The sequence below is a fragment of the Lissotriton vulgaris genome, chromosome 5, assembly GCF_964263255.1.
Source record: "Lissotriton vulgaris chromosome 5, aLisVul1.2, whole genome shotgun sequence".
Taxonomy (NCBI): domain Eukaryota; kingdom Metazoa; phylum Chordata; class Amphibia; order Caudata; family Salamandridae; genus Lissotriton; species Lissotriton vulgaris.
Window position 1 is genome coordinate 163,803,824 of NC_141693.1, and position 13,109 is coordinate 163,816,932.

Sequence of the window (13,109 nt, forward strand, 5' to 3'; positions counted from 1 at the left end):
GAGTGGAAAGAAGAATAAAATTAGGGATTACATTTAGAGGACGGAGAAGGGTTAGGGTTGTCTGTTGTTAAAAATAAAAAGACATTGTTGCGAAAAAGAGACTTTTGTCGATTTAAGAAAGCAAGTCAAACAAAGGACTGAACTGAAAACCTTTTCGCAAGAGAAAGAGTTACGCTGTTTTGACAACATGGAGAACGGCAACCCAAACAGAAAAGCTAGATGTATAGTAGGTACACTTATAGCAGTAGTGATATTTCTCATAATTACAGTAGTGACAATATCATACATAGTAGGACATGAAACAGATAAAGAAATAGCAAATGCAAAATTCGTAACGACTTTGAAACCTGCTCTTGTGGGAAAGAAGGAGGAGAGCAATGTCATACGTGAAAAGACGTTACTAGCAGATGAAACTCGTAGATTGCACGTAGACGAGTCACAGGGAAATTTTAGGTCAAATGCATATGCCAAATTATTGTACGAATATATTGATGCCATGGAGGCCAAAGATTGCTATGTTTGTATGCAATTACCGGCTTCTGTAGATGAGGGCATTAGATATCATCATCTCCCATTGACTTATGGGATAACATGTAGTTTACTGCTTAGTATATTTTATGGTAGAGAAGGATTTGAGTACTACTTTTCAAATTATGATTCGGTACTGCCAGAAGTTCCGAATTATAAACAAATGAATAAGTGGGACTATTATAAAAAGGAGGATAGACTAGCAAAGTTCTTTCTTCCTTGGGATACGTTAGATACATCATATGCACGTAGAAATAATCTGACTTGCAAAGTGTCAGAGATTGAGAAAAAGTTTATAGGACAAGTAGATGACCGATACAGAAGGCAGAAGATTCTAAAAATGTCAGGACAATGGAAAACTGATTGGACCGAAGAAGAGAAGGCACATAAAAAGAAAGGTAGCAATGGTCCAATAGCTTTGGATAGAACGCAGAAAGGAAAGTTATGTTTAACTCGAAGCAAGACATATTATGAGAGTGTATTCGTAGGTGAAGTAAATTGCGAACATGCTTTTAGACTAGAGTATTATACGAAGGATTTCATGAAGGAAATGCAAGTGATTCCTAATGTATATTTTGTATGTGGGAGAAATGCCTATGTAAAACTACCTGATAATTGGTATGGTTCGTGTTACTTGGCAATTGTCTTCCCCAAAATATATCATGCAAAGGATTTAACGGTCATAGAAAGAAAGGCTTCGACAAGAACGAAAAGGGAAGTAGGAGAGGCAGAAATAGTAGGAGACGTATTTGGAGCGATGTTTCCTATGTTAGGTTTAATACTTAACGATGTTAAGATCAGGAGACTAGCTACAGTCGTGGATAGATTATCTGCAAGTACTGCAAGGTCATTAATGTTAATAGAAGGTGAGATGCAATCGATCAGAGCAATGGTTCTTCAGAATCGACTTGCTCTTGATGTGATATTAGCAAAAGAAGGCGGAGTTTGTAAATCTTTGAAGGTTCAGGAATGTTGCACTTATATTCCTGATAATTCAAAACCACTAGAAAAGGTTATAAGAAACATTACACAGATTCATGAAGAAATCGAAGATTTGACAAAAATAAATGTTTGGGAAAAAGTAGGTAAGGGAGTAGGAAAGGTTGGGAGTTGGTTTGCTAACCTTGGCAAAAGTATTATATGGTACATTTTAAAACCTGTATTAATAATATTAATTTGTATAATCACATTGTTAGGATTTGTAAAACTATATAAATGGTATAAGACGAACCGGTTACAAGGATCTATGAAAGAACAAGAAAGGAGATTAGCTGTTTTACAAGATCAACAGTATAAAAGTTTGAGAGCACTTGAAATGATGAAAAGAGGAAATGATGTAACTAGTACTGTATAAAGGGTTGTATTCAAATTGCTTTTAGTGATGACTCCTAAAAGTCATCAAAGGGGGGAACTGAGAGAGCGCAATTTGAACATAAAGTATATCGTAGCCATATTTAGACGTATATGTTATAAACGTAGGAATAAAATGCATATCGTAATGTGAAGTGATGACTATAGCGTAAAGTCAATTAAAGTGACGACATAGTATAGGAAATGTGTAACTATATTCACTTTAGAATGTATTAGATTTAGAAGGCCGTATACGTAGTGGGCTAATGTAGAAATGCTTACGAACAGAAGAACGTGCAAAGTGAAATTCATATACGTGTGTAACTTTAAATGTAGAAACGGCGAGAAATGTAACATGGAGAAACGTGCAGAGAGCACACATAATGATGTAATCAATGAGAATATAAAGTTATGTTTCATGTATAGGATTAAATTTGGTGTGAACTTTATATTCTAGGTATTAAGGTTTATACTCTACGAAATTGTGTTTTAGCTAAGTTGTATTCACACATGAACGAAGTATTTGCTAAAAGCGTTCATATATAAATGTATGTTAAAGGTTATACTGTGTAGAAGAAGTTATAGGAAATGCTAGAAGAGTTTAGGTCATTTGTGATTATAACCTGAATGACCAAGGGTTCGCAGGAGTATAGTCCAATGTATGTAATTTAGTGGACTCACAGGAGTCGTGAATAGTCTTCACTTGAAGGTGCGAGCCGAAGAGTCTAGCATTTGTTAGATTTAAGGTGACAAATGTCGAACGAAGTTTATTGCCTAAACATGAGAGGAGGCGATTGGAATTTGAGCTTTGTTTTTGGATGACCATTCACAGGATCTTGTAAGGTCAGAGAAAGAGTTATAATGTTAAGGTCTTGTTTAAGGTTATCTGACTTTGGATGAAAGTGTCAACTAAAAGTCGCCAACGAGAAGATGAAGATGACATTTAAGGAGAAGGGTCAATCTAACGGACGACGCGAAGAGATGAAGCCATGGAAAGAGCCAGAAGCTGACATCATCGGGGAAAGTCCGAGGTGGGCGTCAAGGGGCGTTCCACCCACACTGTGATTGTGTATTTTAGGGACAGCACCCCGGGGAGGAGGTAGCAATTGGCAATTGGAGATTAGGAACAGCGAGGTAAATTGCTCAGAGCAAGGCAAGGGTAGATGCCTTGAGCAGATGCGCTGAGAGAGATCAGAGCGCAAGGGAGCAGTAGGCCGAGGACCCTTAGAAGAGCGGATGGGTAGGCAGAGAGGGTACTGCTTCTTAAACTCAAGTTACCTTTAGAGGTTAAGAGAGTTTGAACTTCTTTGGAAGTCAAACTGCTGACACCTTTTTAGGGTACAAGGAACTTGTGAAATAGGGATGTCACCTAGTATAGAGTAGGGACAGATTTAACTTGATGATTTTCTCTTTCTATAGATGACGCAAAGGAACCACTTTACATCGAAACTTTAAATTACTGATTAAGGAACTGAATTTGTATTTTGTATACTTGAGATTTATCTTGGGAAGATTGTATTTGCATTCAAATCTGACTTTTATATAAAAATACTTAAACTTTATCAGTTGTAAGTGGTTCTTCAGAGTGGCGTCGTTTAATGGGGTTTTACTAAACTTATGTGGGAGTTGTCTTTTACTCAATGACAGATACGAGCGGTCCAAAATTTCGAATGAGATAAACTATTAATTCGATCATAAATTGATACCAAAATCTCATTCCCCGCAGCATCACATGTGCTCACTAGACGGCAAACAAGGCACTAGCAGATGTGAAGGCGCTTGAGTGGTGGCACGTGGCGAGTCAGTACCTTTCAGCTGCCAGTAATGTTTTGTTTGTGCTGCAACCTCCGAGGAGGATGCGACGGCTCTTGAGTCTGTTCAGCATTTATGTGAAGTGCTGCGCAGCCCTGTCAAAAACCTTTAAGGGAAGAGGTCAAAAAGCACTCGTGGGGCCCTCTTTATGGTTCTCTGGAAGACTTTTAGAGCAGCAGTTGAGTGTGGATTTTTAAGTACAATGAGACGGTGTCACTGACCTAATGATCCTCATTAGATACAAAGATTTGTTTACAGAGGGTTCTCCTTGTGTGATTTGGAAACGCGAATGCCAAATGTACTTTATAAAAGTTTCACAAAGTTACATTAGTCAACATTTGGGAGAAGGGTGACAGAACAATTAATACATAACCTGGTTTCACGGTGCGCGCTTTTGTTTTGTGTGTGTTTTTTTCCATAACACAGGCCGCTCAGCTATGATTTTAGAAATGTTGTCTGAACTTCTGAGCTAAGAAACATGCTGCACGCATATCAACTGACCCCAAATTTCAAACTTGGGGTTTCCCAATATTTACATTCTGTTTTCCAAGGGAGGCAGGGGGAGATGACAGTACTTATCAACAGCCTCGTACAGGCGTGTGCAGTTTGCACACACACATGGCTAAAGCATAGAAAAAATCCTTTACCGCAGCCTCTTTTTCTTTCTTTTTAGTCACAAATTCGAATTGGATCAGTAATTAAAAAGGAAAAAATATCACAGACGCATTTTTTTTTTAAAATGTGGGTTGGGGAAATAGCAAGGGGGTGGAAGCAACGGGGAGGAGGGGGAAAACATGGGTCATGAGAGGGGAGGAAGAAACTTGGAGGGCATGGGTGGTGGGAAGAACCATGGGGACAGGATGTGAATGCAACAGAGGGCGCATGTGGGGTGTGCAAGCAACATGGATGGTACGAAGTCGGAATCAGAGAGGAGTGGTTGAAGCAACACAGACGGTATGGGGCGGGAGGGTGGCAGAAGCAACACAGTTTCAGGGTGGGAGAAAAGTACATATGAGAGCAAAGTGGAGGTGGTGGGGAGAAACAGAGAGGTGAGACAGAGAAGTGTGGTGGGGACAGAAGTATACAAGGGAGACTGCTGGAAAACACATGCATTCTTCTAGAGTGCTGACACAAACATTAAAAAGTAGTGTTTGAATGGCGAGTAGTGGAATGACACAAATTCTCCAGGTGAGGGAAAAACACAAGAAGAAGGAAAGCTCAGATAAGCTGATGATAAGAAGCAAGCACATGATAATGACTACAAAGCAACCCATGGAAAGCAATGGGCAGGCTCTATGGGCCTGATTACGAGTCTGGCATTCGGACCGTGGAACAACAGTGTCAGTCCACCGTCTGCTGTGTAAAGTTGTTGTGGCGATGGACTCTCAGCTGTGCCAGGGAACAGTTATTTCCTGGCGGTGATGCAGAAGCACCGCAACACAATATGCTGTGCAGAGACTGGCACAGACTCACTCAGCATATTATGAGTTCCTGGACAGCCAGCCTTTTCATGGCAGAGCCCCGCCATGGAAAGGTTGGTGGTGCAGGAAGTCAAGTCAAGTCAAATCCACTTTATTCGATTATTTTAAAATCATAAAAGTATGCTATTCAATCACATAGTAAAATCAGAAATACAAAAACATATATAAAAATTACTTTACAAGAATGTACAATTCATATATACAAGACACACAGTGGTGTCGAATTGATAGTTAATCATTATAGCTTACATTTTATACACGATAGTCAGTGATTCAATACAAATTTACAAACAACAGATTTAACGTCATGTGCATTCTCAATTAGTTGGTGGAATTAATTTCAGTTTGTGATGTTACATTTTCCAGGGATGCTTGCCCCAATAATCTATGTTTCTTGTTACGGATTGAAGCTACCAAATTTGCTACCCCAAACATGACAACGGGGGATTCCATTAGTTGTAGATAAAGTAATGCAGGTTTTACTTGCATGAACCCCCCATGATTTAATAATGGAATAATGAACTTTTTCCTGCCTCCCATATATAATGGGCAGAAAAACACAAAGTGCATCGTGTCCTGATACGAGTGGCCATCACACTTGCAAGGAGCGGCATCCTCTGGTTTGCACCACTCCTTGAAGATTCCCAATAACAAGTGCGACTGATTGAAACGAAATTTAGTAAGCAACCATCGGTGAAAGGGTTTGGTGACAATTGACAGGTACGGTTGAATAGACATAGACAGTATACGCATATAGTGGGCCCTCACAGTTGTTTTACTTATTTCTGTTGCTTCACGGTCCAGTTCTCTAGATTTTAAAAAGTTTGTTTTTACCCAGTTGATGTCAGCCTTAGTTAGACCTTCTGGGTTGGTGTAAATCTCTGGGCGTCCCAGAAAGTTAGATGTTGATTTATTAAAGGACAGCAATTGTATTTCTGCCACTTTCTCGAGTTGCATACAATCCCTGATGATCTTGTGGTTCAAAGTGAGATTGGGGTTCAACCAGGTTCTGATTCATAGTAGGATGGGGGCCATGTTCAATAAATCTGAAATATATCCCATCCCAAGCTCCAGATGTACTGCATAAGTAGCAGTTGATTGGGGGAGACCTAAAAGGGCTCGAGGGAATTTATTTTCTTCTCTCTGAATGAGAGCTGTATCCTTAAAGCCCCATATTGCAGCCCCATACCTTGCGATGGCCATGGTTTTAGCTTTATAGATAGACAAAATTGCCTCTCCTGGTTTGCCACCCAGTCTTTTTGCAAAACCTAAAATAGCAGCCGAACATCTTCTTACGGCGGCTACTTTATTCAGAGCTTGGGGGGCCCATGAACCTAGATCGTCAAACACGACCCCTAGGTAAGTGAAGACCTTTACTTTGGATATTACCGAGTCATGGCACGGGACTGTTTTAAAGCACTTTTTCCTATTCCCTAGTGACATGACATGCGATTTTTCTGTGTTGATAACTAGGTCCAATTTTTTCATAAACTCCCCAAAAGAGTTAAGGAGTCGTTGTAAGGCGTTTGGTGTTCTAGCCAATAACACTGTATCGTCCGCGTATAGGAGTACAGGGAAATGCGTTCCATCCAATACGCTGAATATCAGGTGTTGCGAGGATTTAAAGATAAGTTTAACTAAAAGTACCCGCCAAGTGACATATAGAATTCCTATCTCTGTGGTCACTAATAGGACTATGGGTGAGGAAAACTGCCAATGGAATTGGTTGCCCGGTGTCCTGACCAGTCAATCCACTTGTCATCCCAAATTATTTTCACACCTTTAGCAGTGGACTGAAGATAATCTTATGGAACGCTGCTGGTTTAAAAAATGATCCGGAGAAACTGCAGTATCTTTCTTCATTGAAGGCCCCTGTAATTTGTTTACAAGAAACATGGTGTGTAGATAAAATGCCAGTAGTAAAAGATTACTTTTGCCTAGAGGGGGAGCCTCACCATCAAAGAGAGGCCATGCTAAGGGTGGTATTGCTTGCTTACTTTCAAATCAAATAAGGTTGAATTTTTCTCACCACCTGGATTCAAGTAAGCTGTTTCAATCAGTAACATTGTTTAGTGCGGACAATGTTGAGAACTTGAAACCCTTAGTAATTATTAACTCCTATATCCCCCCGGAAGCTAGTTTCGATATCATTCTAAAACAGGTTTTTGACTATACAAAGAAAATTATGGATAAAATTCCCGTTCCCCATGTAATACTAGTGGGAGATTTCAACTGTCATGTCTCAAACCTAAGTTTGGAACTTTTTCGAAACAAGTTGAAAGAGGAATCTCTCCATATTCCCCGGGCCGTTTTCCCGGATAAGATTAAAACAAACAAGAGAGGGAAACAGTTTTTAAACGAACTTGTTGAGATGGAGGGGATTGTAGTAAATGGAAGATTTTCCTGCTAATTGTACGCACAGATCCATTCATGGTGGGTCTATTTCAGATTACGTGGTTATAGATATGAATAGTTTTAATATTCTAAACGACCTATCAATCTTGCAGACTACACTGAGTGATCATAATGTGTTATCGGTATCAGTGTTGATAAATCCGCCTATCACTGATTCCTGGACTCTTAGCGGTGACTTTGTTAATTTTGCCAACAAGACTGGACGTTGCTTTTGGAACTCCACGGCTATTATGGGCCTAGAACCTATTATAGAGAATAAACTAAATTCTTTACAAAATGAGGATAGCTCGTCTTTACCCCTCTTTGAAGATTTCTTAAAGGTGGTAACGTCTGTTGCTAGAAAACCCTCTCGACAAAAAAGGAGGAAAATAAATCCTAGTTCTATTTTGTGTCTCAATAGGGAAATAAATAAACTAGTTAGGGAACAATATCTATGCAGATCCCTCGATAGAAACAATAAAATAACCCTTCTGAGAAGAAGGAGGCATAGGGTTAAAATGAAAATAAAAAAGGACAAAGAGGACACAATATGGGTTAGCTTGCGTGAGGCCGCAGTGCGCGGGCAAGCAAGGTTGTTCTGGTCCCTAATTAGTGAGGGCTGCGGAACAAGGTCTTTTCCTTCTCCAATTCCCTTTGCTGAAGCCATTTGGATTAGTTTTATTTCTAACCTTTACGCGAGTAATGGCTGTTTAAATGCCTCTGGGGACTGTAAAGAAGATAGCTCCCTCATAGATCCTCCCTCTGAGAGGGTTATCGAACGGGCTATAATAGAATTACGCTCCTCCGGTGCAATGGGCCCAGATGAGCTCCCTGTTTTGGTTCTAAAGCAGGATCCCAGCTCTTGGAGCAAGATTTTGTTTCCGATATTTAGGTACTGCTTCATGAGCAAAACAGTTCTGCCATCTTGGAAGGGTAGCATTTTGGTGCCGCTGTTCAAGAAGGGCGATAGGAATGTTCCTCAAAACTATCGCCTAATCGCCCTTCTTGATGCAATTGGTAAGGTCTTTTCTAAATGCCTGCTGTACTCAATAAATGAGTGGGTAGTTAATAGTAATATACTGCCCCTTGAACAGACAGGCTTTCGTAAGAGTCATGGTACTCTTGATAATCTTACAGCGTTACAGATAATTACAGACAAATATGTGAGGGTCCGTGGCGGTAAAGTGTACGCAGCATTCATTGATTTCTCAACAGCGTTCGATAAGGTAGACCGTCCGCTGTTATGGAGGAAGCTGTCTGCGCTGGGTATGCCTTTTATTTTGTTAGAGCTGGTGCGCGCACTTCACACAGATACTTGGTGTAAGGTCCTTTTGGGGGGAGAAAGAGGGCTATCTAGGGTTATTTACTCTGTTAATGGTCTCAAGCAGGGTTGTTTGTTAGCCCCTATTCTTTTTTCTTTATATATCTCGAATCTCCCTATGACTCTGGCTGCATGCGAAGGAATAGCTCCTACGCTGGGAGGTGTCGCGATTTCTAGTTTACTCTACGCCGATGATATTTTATTGTTGGATCTAACGCCTAAAGGCTTAAACAACCGCCTGCATGCCCTCCATTTATTTGCTGAAACTCACTTTCTCAAAATAAATATTTCTAAAAGCAAAATAATGTGTATTGTTGGCAATAAAAAACCTAAATCTGTGAAATTTGGATGGACAGTTGGGGGACTTAAGTTGGAAGTTGTTAATAGTTATGTTTTCTTGGGGAAAGTAATAACTAATAACTCCAGTGAGAAACCTCATATTGATAAAAACATGCGGAAAGCTGTGGCCCAAGGCAAACGTTTACAAGCCCTTTATTCAGCCACAGGGAGGCGCCATTTCTCCTTCCTGTTAGAGGTATTTCGTGCTAAGATCCCGTCCACTTTACTATATGGACTTGAAATAGTGGATTTGGGGCAATGGGGTTTTTTGCAGTTGGCAGAGGGGAAGATTTTCCGGAATCTAACCACTACCAATAATTCATGTACAGCTGCCGCTTTCAGACTGGAGTTTGGAGCTCGTAGTAGTTGGGCCCAGGGCTTAGCGGGGTTGGTGCGTTGGGTTGCCTGTTTGGCCAAGGGGGAAGTGGGGACATTAAGACGCCTAATGAAAGACAAACTATTGGGGTCTTTTAATGAATTCTCCCTTCTTGTAAAAAATTTCAGAAGGGCAGTGACACTTCTGAAATTAGATGAGACCTCCCTTTTCTCACTCTCCCAGGGCCAATTAAAACTAGTTTTGAAACGGGCCTCATGGGCACTTAGTTTCAGATTAGATAGGGAGTATATTGTAACTAGGAAGGGAGTCACTCCATTTATCTCATCTTGTGTAATCAAATATAGGCAACCCTACATATCTTGGAACCTATCCCATGGTGTCCGACGATTCTGGTTTCTGTTAAGACAAGATCTCTTGCCTTTAAATATACTTTTGGCCAAGTGGTATGGTACTTCCGCAGCTTGCAACTTTTGCAACTTCCCTATACAAGATCTGACACATGTCATATTTATATGTCCCTCCCTGCTCCCTTTCCGTCGCAAATGGTTACGCCACAGTTGCTTGATATTGAGTATTCTTACTGCTAATGCTTTTGTACATGCTCTAAATAACCCTCCTAACAAGATGTTTTGTTTTAATGTTTTTAACTTTTTAAAATGTTTTTTAGATATTTATTGAGGGGCTTTTTCTTCTTGCATAGTATGTATTATTGATTCTTGTAACCCGTATTGGCCTTTTGTACAGAAATTGTGACTTTGTAATGTGCTTTTTTCTTTTTCTTGTAAAAATGGTCTTGTATTGTTGCATTCATTGCTTTTTTGTGGATCTCTTCGGAGTTCCGAATCAAATAAAACAAACTTGAAAAGGTGTTGCAGTTACCAAGGCATCTTCCAGGGAGTTTATGTATAGTGTGAACAGCATTGGAGCCAATATGCACCCTTGGCGCACCCCCCTACCAGATTTAAACTCTGCCGTACATCTTCCCGCTTGCATCATTCTAATCGATGCAGACAGGTCTCTATGCAGTTCAGCCAACAAATTCACCAAGGCCTGGTCAAGTCCCAGCTCAAGAAGCATCATCCACAGCTTTGACCTATTAACTAGGTCAAAAGCTGTGGATAAGTCCATAAATGCCAGAAAAATTGAACCTTTAGCCGCAACCGTGTATTTCTTAATTATAAGATGTAGGTTTAGGCACTGATCTTCGTGCCTCTCCCGGCTCTAAAGCCGTATTGGGCGTTACCTAGTATGGTATTTTCTGTAGCCCAGGCTGTTATCCTGGCCAGGATTACTTTCCCCAGTATTTTATTTGAAGAATCAATCAGGGAGATTGGCCGGTAACATCTTGGGTCCCCCCTTTGGCCCTTTTTAAAAACAGGAATTATAATGGAACGAGACCAGGAGGTGGGGAAAGTGGCAGGGGTAGAGCAGGCTCCTAGATTAAAGACATTTGTGAGTATTATTGACCAGAAGTCAGAGTTGGCCGTATACATGTCAGAAGGTACGCCGTCGGGGCCCGGAGCCTTCTGTCCAGCCGTATCTGCTATTGCTTTCTACACTTCCTTTATAGTGAAACTCATGGAAGACCCCATTACCTCTCTAGACTGTGACACATAGGTATCAAGCACTAAATTACTTCCATAAATATTCTCAAAATGGTTTAGCCATTCCCTTTCTGTGATGTTGACTTCTAGCGGGGCATTTTCTTCACCATTAAACAAAGGAGAGTTAAGGATTGTCCAGAATTTAGAGATGTTTCTCAAGGTGGCTTTCTTGTGTAACAAATCCCATGCCTCTTTCTTAATTTCGTTTTTACGTGTTTGTAGGATAGTTTTATATTTTTTCCTTAAGAAAGATACTTCATGCTTATCTCTAGGATTCTTGTTAAGTGCCTTCAGAAGCTCACTATGGGTTTTTGTGCATTTGTGGTCAAACCATCAATGCACCGGTTTTGTTTTCTGTTGTACCTTCAATGTAAGATCTCTTGAGACCTGTTGACAGATTGCTTCGTAGGAGGGTATAACATCCCCACCAAATCTAAGTGGGTCACTACAGGTGTTAAGTTCTTTCCCAACCTTAGATCTGATTATATTAAAAAAGTCTTCAGGGATGATTTTATTCCATTTTAATCTCCTCCCCTGATCCTGTGTTACAACCTCAACTACAGCTTCTGAGGTCTCTGTTTTGTTAAAACAAAGTAAGTTATTCTCCAATTCCAGCACCACTGGGTTATGATCACTAAACATAGATTGGATAGCATTATAAAATATAACTGAACTTAACAAGCCAGGAGATAAAAACATATAGTCTATGATAGTTTCACTATCCCTCGCACTATATGTGGGAACCCGTTCCTTTTTATCAGCAAACTCTGGCTCGAACAAGTCTGTGTCTGAGAGTAGATCTTCCAGGGCAGCCCCCTTTGCACTGTGTTCAAAATGCTGGTAGGATGAATGAACCGGGTAATCATAATCTTTATACTGGCAGTTTAGATCACATAAATGAATATTAAAATCTCCCATCAGGATAACATAAAAAAGTGGTTTGAACATCTTTATATGTAGTTTAAAAGTTTGATAATGAATCTGATTGGAGGTGCTCATTTGGGTGCTCTCCCTGTATTACATTATAGAAGTTAATGTATAAAGCTTTGTTATTATTTGGCAGGGTAACTTCTAGTGCTAAGTAATTTGGGGAGGTGGTGTTAAGCTCCTTCACTGTACCCTTTATATTGACCGAAATTAAAAACATAAGTCCTCCTCCGTCTCTTCCTGATGTGGACATACGGGCAGCTGCAAAATATGAGGTAAACCCATTCACCCAAAAGTTACACTCCCTCTCCCAGGTTTCTTGTATTGCCACAACATCGTACTGCCTCACAAGTTCAAGCCAAGCCTTATCATCCCTCTTAGAACGTATGCCTGCGATATTCCAGCTCATCAATTTTACAGATTTCCCCCTTCCTTCTTTATTTAGTAGGTTACATTTGGACTGGTTAAATAAGCTTTCTTAAGTCAGTCAATCAATATCACCCAGATGTGATAAGGGTGAAAACCTATTTGATAATGCCAAACCCTCCCTAGCCTCTATTGTACTAAGATTTTGAGCTTTTGGTAGTAGTCCAGATTTTTGGGTAGCCCAGCTAGTTAGGCGAACCGGGTGTCTTGCTGGATTTCTTACTGGTGCTAGAGAGCAGCCCTCCCCTAGACGACTCCTAGGTGGCTCTGGCCGGGGGTAAAAGAAGCCAAGTGGTAGGGCTCGTATCTCTCCCTCCTTAGCGATCATTTCCGTGGCATCCCAAAATAGACAAGACGCCTCATGAGGTCGGTTAAAATTCACAATGAGGCAGTCTCCTTTTAGGTATTTTTTTGTATTACCCAACCATCCTACTCGTCTCCCCATGTTTATACTAGAAGAGAGATTTTTTCCCCCGTGCAGTTTTCATCACACCATGCCTTGATGTTACTTAGCAATGTTGCCTGGGTCTCCGACTCGCCAGGTTTCAGAGGGGGTACATTTACTAGTATAGCTACATACGGTGTAGCCT